Source organism: Physeter macrocephalus, chromosome 11 (genome assembly GCF_002837175.3).
Source record: "Physeter macrocephalus isolate SW-GA chromosome 11, ASM283717v5, whole genome shotgun sequence".
Classification (NCBI taxonomy): Eukaryota; Metazoa; Chordata; class Mammalia; order Artiodactyla; family Physeteridae; genus Physeter; species Physeter macrocephalus.
The window spans coordinates 62,758,696-62,769,266 of record NC_041224.1 but is presented as its reverse complement, the minus strand read 5'-3'; the positions used below and the strand labels follow the sequence as shown (position 1 = coordinate 62,769,266).

The 10,571-nt window shown below is 37.7% G+C and overlaps 1 protein-coding gene across 3 annotated transcripts in view; it reads right to left on the bottom strand.

Annotated features, from left to right (window-relative positions):
- Nucleotides 1–10,571, bottom strand: part of LRRC49 (leucine rich repeat containing 49) — a 144,670-nt gene that overhangs the window by 123,556 nt on the left and 10,543 nt on the right. The gene's annotated exons all lie outside the window — the stretch shown is intronic.

Here is a 10,571-nt window from a genome sequence, read left to right as displayed (position 1 = left end):
CTTCTCAAACTCTTCCAAAATATAGCAGAGGGAGGAACACTCTCAAATTCATTCTACGAGGCCACCATCACCCTGATACCAAAACCAGACAAAGATGTCTCAAAGAAAACTACAGGCCAATATCACTGATGAACATAGATGCAAAATCCTCAACAAAATACTAGCAAGCAGAATCCAAGAGCACATTAAAAGGATCATACACCATGATCAAGTGGGGTGTATCCCAGGAATGCAAAGATTCTTCAATATATGGAAATTAATCAATGTGATACACCATATTAACAAATTGAAGGAGTAAAACCATATGATCATCTCAATAGACGCAGAGGAAGCTTTCGAAAAAATTCAACACCCATTTATGATAAAAACCCTCCAGAAAGTAGGCATAGAGGGTACTTACGTCAACATAATAAAGGCCATATAGGACAAACCCACAGCCAACATCATTCTCAATGGTGAAAAATTGAAAGCATTTCCTGTAAAATCAGGAACAAGACAAGGATGTCCACTTTCATCATTATTATTCAACATAGTTTTGGAAGCTTTAGCCACAGCAATCAGAGAAGAAAAAGAAGTAAAAGGAATCCAAATCGGAAAAGAAAAAGTAAAGCTGTCACTGTTTGCAGATGACATGACACTATACACAGAGAATCCTAAAGATGCTACCGGAAAACTACTAGAGCTAATCAATGAATCTGGTAAAGTAGCAGCATACAAAAGTAATGCACAGAAATCTCTTGCATTCCTATACACTAATGATGAAAAGTTTGAAAGAGAAATTAAGGAAATACTCCCATTTACCACTGCAACAAAAAGAATAAAATACCTAGGAATAAACCTACCTAGGGAGACAAAAGACCTGTATGCAGAAAACTACAAGACACTGATGAAAGAAATTAAAGATGATACCAACAGATGGAGAGATATACCATGTTCTTGGCTTGGAAGAGTCAACATTGTGAAAATGCGTATACTACCGAAAGCAATCTACAGATTCAATGCAAACTCTATCAAACTACCAGTGGCATTTCTCACAGAACTAGAACAAGAAATTGCACAATTTGGATGGAAACACAAAAGACCCCGAATAGCCAAAGCAATGTTGAGAAAGAGAAACGGAGCTGGAGGAATCAGGCTCCCTGACTTCAGACTATACTACAAAGCTGCAGTAATCAAGACAGTATGGCACTGGCACAAGAACAGAAATATAGATCAATGGAACAGGATAGAAAGCCCAGAGATAAACCCACACACATATGGTCACCCTATCTTTGATAAAGGGGGCAAGAATATACAATGGAGAAAAGACAGCCTCTTCAATAAGTGGTGCTGGGAAAACTGGACAGCTACATGTAAAAGAATTAATTTAGAACACTCCCTAACACCATACAATTGAAGACCTAAATGTAAGGCAAGATACTATAAAACTCTTAGAGGAAAACACAGGCAGAACACTCTATGACATACATCACAGCAAGATCTTTTTTGACCCACCTCCTAGAGAAATGGAAATAAAAGCAAAAATAAACAAATGGAACCTAATGAAACTTAAAAGCTTTTGCATAGCAAAGGAAAACATAAACAAGACAAAAAGACAATCCTCAGAACAGGATAAAATATTTGGAAATGAAGCAACTGACAAAGGATTAATCTCCAATATTTACAAGCAGCTCATGCAGCTCAATATCAAAAAAACAACCCAATCCAAAAATGGGCAGAAGGCCTAAAGAGACATTTCTTCAAAGAAGATTGCCAACAAACACATGAAAGGATGGCCAACAAACACATTAAAGGATGTTCAACATCACCAATCATTAGAGAAATACAAATCAAAACTAAAATGAGGTATCAACTCACACCAGTCAGAATGGCCATCATCAAAAAATCTACAAACAATAAATGCCAGAGAGGGTGTGGAGAAAAGGGCACCCTCTTGCACTGTTGGTGGGAATGTAAATTGATACAGCCACTATGGAGAACAGTATGGATGTTCCTTTAAAAACTATAAACAGAACTACCATATGACCCAGCAATCCCACTACTGGGCATATGCCCTGAGGAAACCATATTTCAAAAAGAGTCATGTACCACAATGTTCATTGCAACTCTAGTTACAATAGCCAGGACATGGAAGCAACCTAAGTGTCCACTGACAGATGAATGGATAAAGAAGATGTGGCACATATATAAATGGAATATTACTCAGCCATAAAATGAAACGAAATTGAGTTGTTTGTAGTGAGGTGGATGGACCTAGAGTCTGTTGTACAGAGTGAAGTAAGTCAGAAAGAGAAAAACAAATACCATATGCTAACACATATATATGGAATCTAAAGAAAAAAAATTGTTCTGAAAAACCTAGGGGCAGGACAGGAATAAAGATGCAGATGTAGAGAATGGACTTGAGCACACAGGGAGGGGGAAGGGTAAGCTGGGATGAAGTGAGAAAGTGGCACGGACATATATACAATACCAAATGTAAAGTAGATAGTGGGAAGCAGCCACATAGCACTGGGAGATCAGCTCGGTGTTTTGTGACCACCTAGAGGGGTGGGATATGGAGGGTGGGAGGGAGACACAAGAGGGAGGAGATATGGGGATATATGTATATGTATAGCTGATTCACTGTGTTATAAAGCAAAAACTAACACACCATTGTAAAGCAGTTATACTCCAATAAAGATGTTAAAAATAAAAAGAGCTCTCCCTTCCTGTCTCCATCACTCTCTCCTTTCCCTGTTTTAATGGACTTCATTGCATTTACCCTTGCCTAAAATTATATTATGTATTGTATACTTTTTTATATCTCCTTCCTCAAACCAAAATGTGATCTTCAAGAGGACAGAAACTTTGATATGCCCTCTGCTGTATCCACAGCACTCATGATAATGTCTGGCACCGAGTAGGCACCCAATAAATATTCTTTTAATCAATGAATGCCCATACTGACTAAATGGATGAGTTTTATGTACAAGGGCATTCATGACAGGGTTATTTATCACTGAGAAAAATTGGATACCACCTAAATGCTTTCTACTAGCCTTGCTCCATTTGTGAATATTTACTTGGAATTTTTGATTGGCCATCTTGTGAAAACTAAAATGTTGCTATATATTTAAAAACACAGAATTTTTATCTCTAAAATGTCCCCTTGGGACTTCCCTGGTGGTGCAGTGGATAAGACTCTGCACTCCCAATGCAGGGGGCCCGTGTTCGATCCCTGGTCAGGGAACTAGATCCCACATGCATGCCACAACTAGGAGTCTGCGTGCCACAACTAGGAGTCTGCGTGCCACAACTAAGGAGCACACAAGCCGCAACTAAGGAGCCAACAAGCCACAATTAAGGAGCCTGCCTGCCGCAACTAAGGAGACCATGTGCTGCAATTAAGGATCCCTGGAGCTGCAACTAAGGAGCCCACTTGATGAAACTAAGACCCAATGCAATCAAATAAATAAATATTTAAAAAATAATAAAATAAAATGAAACACCCCCTCTTAAGTTCCCTAATGGTTAGGGCCTACCCACTGTCTCCCTCATTCCTATCTTCGATGGCTATCTTACCTGTCCAACTGCCTCCAACTGGACTCTCCTCTAACAAAAAAACAAAACAGGGCTTCCCTGGTGGCGCAGTGGTTGAGAGTCCGCCTGCCGATGCAGGGGACACGGGTTCGTGCCCCAGTCCGGGAAGATCCCACATGCCGCGGAGTGGCTGGGCCCGTGAGCCATGGCCACTAAGCCTGCGCATCCGGAGCCTGTGCTCCGCAACGGGAGAGGCCACAACAGTGAGAGGCCCACGTACCGCAAAAAACCCCCAAAAAACCAAAACAACAAAACAACAACAGCAAAAAAAAAACCACTTCCCTTTTATTGTTCTCCCTCCTAGAGATCCTTCTTTCTCCTACTACCATTACTCAGTAGAGGGAAAGGAGCAATGGCAAAGAAAGGGTAAAGTGAAGTTCATACAATCCATCTTTATCATCATCTGTCTATCACTATTTATTTCTGTTGTCATTGTTTATTGCCTCAAAGAACCGTTTCTACCTTCCTAAATATTTCCAGAACCTGGATCATACCTTGAAGCTTCATATATGCTGATCACTATGTAAAGATAATGCACACTTAAACGTCATGAATTTCTATCTCCATTTAACCTCAGCCATCTTACATCATAGCCAAATCCAGACTTATATTACCATAACCAATCCAATCCAATTTAATTTATAAAAATATTTATCATACACCTATTATGTTCCATCACAGAGTGACTATAGTTCTTCCTCTCTCCCTTATCACTCTCTCTCTCTCTCATTCATACACACACACACACACACACACACACACACACACACACACCACTCCCTTATGACCACAACCCCCTCATCAGTCCCCTTTCTCACACCACAACACTGGCAGAATCTGCTCCTTTCCTAGAAAGCACTCTACCCCTGAACACCCCTAAGTCAGTTCATCCAAACCATTAACATCCTTCTGGACTCATGGGAAACCTTCATTAACCTTCATCCAGAGTCAGGCATTCAGGTATTTAAGATTATCTCACCTTACACTTAAATCTAATAATAATAATGAATATTAATAATAACAAGAATAATAATAACAGTAGCTAAACCAGATGGGAAAACAGGCAAAACTTTGAACAAAAAATTCCTCTGTCTGCTTTTCTCTTGAAATACCTAGAATGGTTGGAGAAAATTACAGTACCCTAAAAATATGGCTTAGGACAGAGTGATGCTTTCTAACAGTAATTTGACCTCACAGGTATTAGAGAAGACTTTTATTCAATTCTTTTATACTCCCAAGCTCACGTTCCCTAAAACAGTGGTTCTCAAACTTTTGTGTGTAACAGAATCATCTGGAGGGCTTGCTAAAAACACAAATTGCTGAGTCCTACCTCCAGAGTTTCTGGGAGAGCGTCTAAAAATTTGCATTTCTAACAAGTTCTTGGGTGGTGTTGATGCTGCTGGTCCTGGAATCACACTGTGAGCCACACCCTAAAATATAGACTTTTACCTTAAAATATAGACTTTTTTCCTCATCAAATCTCAATTCCCCCCTCATATAAGCTTTATGAGGGTGAACTCATCTACTAAAGCCTATCTTAGAATTCCTTAGGGAAACAATCAGAGATGCAGACAAAGATTTATAGACAAGGATATTCATCACAACACACACACACACACACACACATACATAAAGGACACAGTGTAAGTCTAACAAAAGGGAACTATTAAGTAAATTATTATATATATCCATATATATTATGTAGCTCTTAAAAATTATATTTTCAAAGAACCCTCAATGACATGAGAAGAAGTAAATAATAAAATATATTCAAGTAAAAAACACATAGTATAAAAACCAGTTTTGTAAAACTGTGATACGTGATTATAGAATGAAGGGTGTACTCAAGTGTTGATAACCAAAACTTGGAAATAAGGCAAAGGAATGACTGCATGTCCTTTCAATGTCTTATCAGAGCACTGTCAACAAACCTACCTAAGGATCATCTGACTGTTTACAACTAACTAGAGCCCAAACTCTGTAACATTACATACTAAATTGTGGAAAACTAATAAGATGTAATGATAATTTTTGCCAAGTAGGAATGTAGTTTGCTCTCTCTAATAGAAAAGATAACCCATAGTGTTATGAGTGTAGTGCTTTGTAGGATATTAACCTGTTCAATAACTTAATCTTATTCCAGCATTATTTATTTTTCATTGACTATATATCAGTGTCTCTTATCCTCCTTTGAACCAGCTTTGTCATCCCACCGGTTCCCTCACTATTGAGTTAATTAAAACTTTGGCCTGTAGTTACCATCTATTGGTCTGAGAATTATATTTTTAATATTTTGAAAATTATACATAAGATATGGAGATTGTCTCAGTCCAAGTTTCTCTGATTTGGAGGATGAATGTAATCTGTTTCTGTATTTATCAGAAACTCTGGGCACATTTAAGGCACTTCAATCACAGAAACCTTCATGTGTAATATGTCTTCTCAAAGCATCCCACCAGGGCCACACATACTGTTAAGCTATCCAGTAAAACAGTCACTATCTGCTGTGACTTCAAGCATCCTCTTAGCTTTGACACAGAGTGGCTTTATGACTCTCACTTTTGATTCTGACTGCCCAGGTGAATAGGAAGAAAAATAGACAAGTTGCTCAGTCGGTTAAACCCAAGACCAGCCAAATATCTTGCTCTCTTGTTCTCATGAACTGCCTTTGCCATAGATTCTTTCCCTACCCACCAGTACCTGAAGTAACATAAAAACAAATCTAATTCTAAGGAATTCAGAGGCAGATGAAGGCATCAGTTGACCTAGGAGGTTACTGGTCAGATTAATTATTGATATGAGGAATTTGCAGAATCCTAGTCAGTTCCTAAATAGCTTAAGATTTTTACATTGATACCAATGTGACCTGAAAGGTTTTAAATTTTAAAAGTTCCCCCACTAAACAGAACTGAACTAGAAAAAGACAAGTCTCACTCATCACTCAGCAGATACAGACATCTAGGGATATATCACAGCTTGTCTCTGCAGGCCACATTATGCGATTGATGCCAGAATAAGGACCCCACTACAGGATCTATACGGGGCCTGGCTTTTCAGGTGTCAAAGACAAATCCTTAAGTGGGAACCTTCAAGAAATCAAAAGGAAGGGAATATGGAATCCCAGCGTCTGGTGGAGAATTCTGTTATCTATAGTCCTGGGTGATCAGAAGAAAATCCAGAGAAGTTCTATTCATTAGCCTGTGGTGATCAGGGTACCAGAAGATCTCACAAGAATAAACAGGGGATACAGAAAACAGAAGAGTTAGATGGTAAGAACTTCAATAGCAAAGTGGTACAGAGGGGTTGGGAGTTCTTTGGTAGCAATGTAAACTTCACATACGAAATCTGAGCAGGATCCTTCTAGCTTCTGAGCAGAAATCTTTGTTGGATCTGCTTGAATTTAAAGGCATATGGTTCCATTGGATTTTCATATGTGGTTCCATTGCCTTGGACTAAAAGACTACAGTGCTTTCTGGATTTAACCAGTCGGGGGCAACAAGTCATCCAAGACAAACACAAGGGGTGGCAAGTGTACTTCTCTCTTCTCTAGCATTCCTCAGCCAGGTTTGCCTAATATTCACTAAAGTACTGCCTTACTATAGATTTGCATCTTCAAGGCTCACAGGCCCCTTGTTGTGACAAAGTCAGCTGGCTGGAGAGCAGTAGGCCCATGATTTAGGGATCAGATTTGCATTGTACCGATACTTCAGAAATATGCAATTTGGGACAGTGTGGAAAGTAGTCTTCTGACTCATTTTCTTTTTTATTCAAGAACACTAACAGTTTTATTTTATTTATGTAAAAAATAAAACAGCTATTTTCTTCATGTAAAAAATAAAACAGCTATTTTCTTCATGTAAAAAATAAAATAAAATGTGAGCGAAAAGCAAACAAACAAAAAGAGGGGAATTCCCTGGCAGTCCAGTGGTTAGGACTCTGTGCTTTCACTGCTGAGGACCCGGGTTCAATCCCTGGTTGGGGAACTAAGATCCCACAAGCTGTGCAACACAGCCACAAAAATAAATAAATAAATAAATAAAATAAAAATAAAAAATAAAATTAAATTTTAAAAAAGATGGAGGAGTAGCAAAAGAAAGATAGACTGGTGTCTTCAAGGCACACATTACTAAAAAACAAAACAAAACAAAAACAAACTTAAAACATTATTTCCAAGAAGACAGAGAAGCTAAAAAGAAGAAGCAGGAATGGGGAGACAAGGGAACCCTCATGCACTGTTAATGGGAATGTAAATTAGTGCAGCCACTATGGAAAACATAATGGAAACTCCTCAAGAAATTAAAAATGGAACTACCATATGATCCAGCAATTCCACTGCTGGGTATATATCTGAAGAAAAGAAAAACACTAATTAGAAAAGATATGTGCACCCTTATGTTTATTGCAGCTTTATTTACAATAGCCACAACATGGAGCAACCCAAGTGCCCATCAATAGATGAATGGATAAAGATGTTGTTGTATATATATAAATATTACTCATCCATAAAAAAGAGTGAAATCTTACCATTTGCAACAACATGGATGGACCTAAAGGGTATTATGCTAAGTGAAATACATCAGACAGAGAAAGACAAAATACCGTATGATTTCACTTATATGTGGAAAATAAAAAACACAACAAAACAGAAACATTTATAGATATAGAGAACAAACAGGTGGTTGCCAGAGGGACGGGGGTAGGGAGGAAAGCAATAGGTGAGGGAGATTAAGAGGCAAAAACTTCCAGTTGCAAAATAAATGAGTCATGGGTATGAAATATACAGCGTGAGGAATATAGTCAATAATTATGTAATATCTTTGTATGATGACAGATGGTAACTAGACTTATCATCATGGTGATCATTTGAAATGTATAGAAGTATCGAATCACTATGTTGCATAACAGGAACTAACATAGTGTTGAAGGTTGATTATACTTGAAAAACAAAGTCAGAGAAAGAAATCAAATTGGTGGCTACTAGAGGCAGGGGATGGGTGAGAGGAAGGGGAATTGGATGAAGGCAGTCAAAAGATACAAAACTCCAGTTATGAGATAAATAAGTCCTAGGGATGTAATGTACAACATGATAAATATAATGAACACTGCTGTATGTTATATATGAAGGTTCTTAAGAAAGCAAATCCTAAGAGTTCTCATCACAAGAAAAAAATTTTTTTTCTATTTGTTTAATTTTGTAACTATATGAGATGGTGATGTTCACTAAACTTATTGTGATAATCATTTCATGATGTATGTAAGTCAAATCATTATGCTGTATACTTTAAACTTATACAGTGCTGTATGTCAATTATATCTCAAGAAAACTGGAAGAAGACAAAAACAAACAAAAAACTACTTACTCAAGGACTAAAAGAAGGACCTAAAAGCCATGATACTAAAGAATAAATGGAAGCTAGACAAACAAATCAGAAACTCCAAGGATCAGAAACTAGTAAAGAAGTCTCCGGGACAGATGACCGGGAGGACCTAGAAGGAAATGCCTTAATTGTACAAAAAGTTTACTCCTCACTTTACTGAGTGAATGCTCTGGTGGCATACTCCTAGTGTGTATAGTTTGGACATATCTAACCTTGCAAAAGTCAATTTACATCTCCATTTCTCCATCTGTAAATAAGAGAGCTGATCTCTGAGGTCACTCCAAACTCTAATACTCAATGATCCTAAAATTACTCTAAATTCCCTCATGCCACCATAATGCTTAGTTTAACACTTGAACCAACTGTAGATGATAAACTACACTGATGGGAACTTTCAGGAAACCGCAGAAAAGAGACAAGAGCCTAGAACCCTGGGACATGATCTTGGAAAAAGTATCTTATATTACCATTGGCCAGCAAGAATAAAGAGGTAATTCAAGGTCTATGCTGTGGCGGGGGAAATAGAGAGGAAAGGAACCAAGTTTAGGTATAATGCTATATCTAAACGTCATGATAATATAAAAATCATTCTTGGATTTTGCTAAACAGTCATTCTTTGTAGGCATTGCAAAAGCTATCTAGTAAAAAAGAATGGAAAGAAAAGTCTTGAGCAAATCCCAAAGAAATTAGTGAGGAATTATGTAACTGCACTACACAGTAGAGCCTTATAAAAGGAACTGGGGAAGTTGATATAGGATGTAATATCAAATACATATTGAGAATATCATCTGAACAACAATCAATCAGTATAGTTGTCACTGGATATCAACAGGGTATTGGTTCTTGGATCCCCATGGATATCAAAATCTGCAGATGCTCAAGTCCCCTATGTGAAATGGCAGAGTATATGCAGACTTTAAATCATCTCTAGACTACTCATAATATGTACTACAGTGTAAATGCTATATATATAGTTTCCAGGAGCGTGGCAAATTCAAGCTTTGCTTTTTGGAACTTTCTGGAATATTTTTTTCAAGTATTTTTGATCCTCGGTTGAATCCATGGATGAGAAACTGGATACAGATGACTGACTATAATTCGACAATCACAAAGTATCAAATGTCTACCCTCAGTCAAGCACTGAGAAGAATCACAAATGAAACACATAATCCTAATGTGAATACACTTTTAAAATATAACCTAATAAAACATAAAGGCCCGTGCCACTAAATACTGAAGCGTGTGCCCTAGAGCCCGTGCTCCGCAACAAGAGAAGCCACTGCAACGAGAAGCCCAAGCACTGCAGTGAAGAGTAGCCCCCGCTCACCACAACTAGAGAAAGCCCACGCACAGCAACAAAAGACCCCACGCAGCCAAAAATAATAAATAAATAAAATAATTAATTTAAAAAAAACATAAAGGCCAAAGTCTGCTATTTACTTCTGCATAAGATATGGCACTGGAAAGCAACAGAAATAATAAAATATGCACTTAATAAATGTTACTTGGTTTGAATAATTGTCAGACTGAATCTCATAAAACAAATTATGACTGAATCTTAATCCATTTAAATAATCTTTCAAAAATTTTAGTCTATTAGTTTCTTAAGTA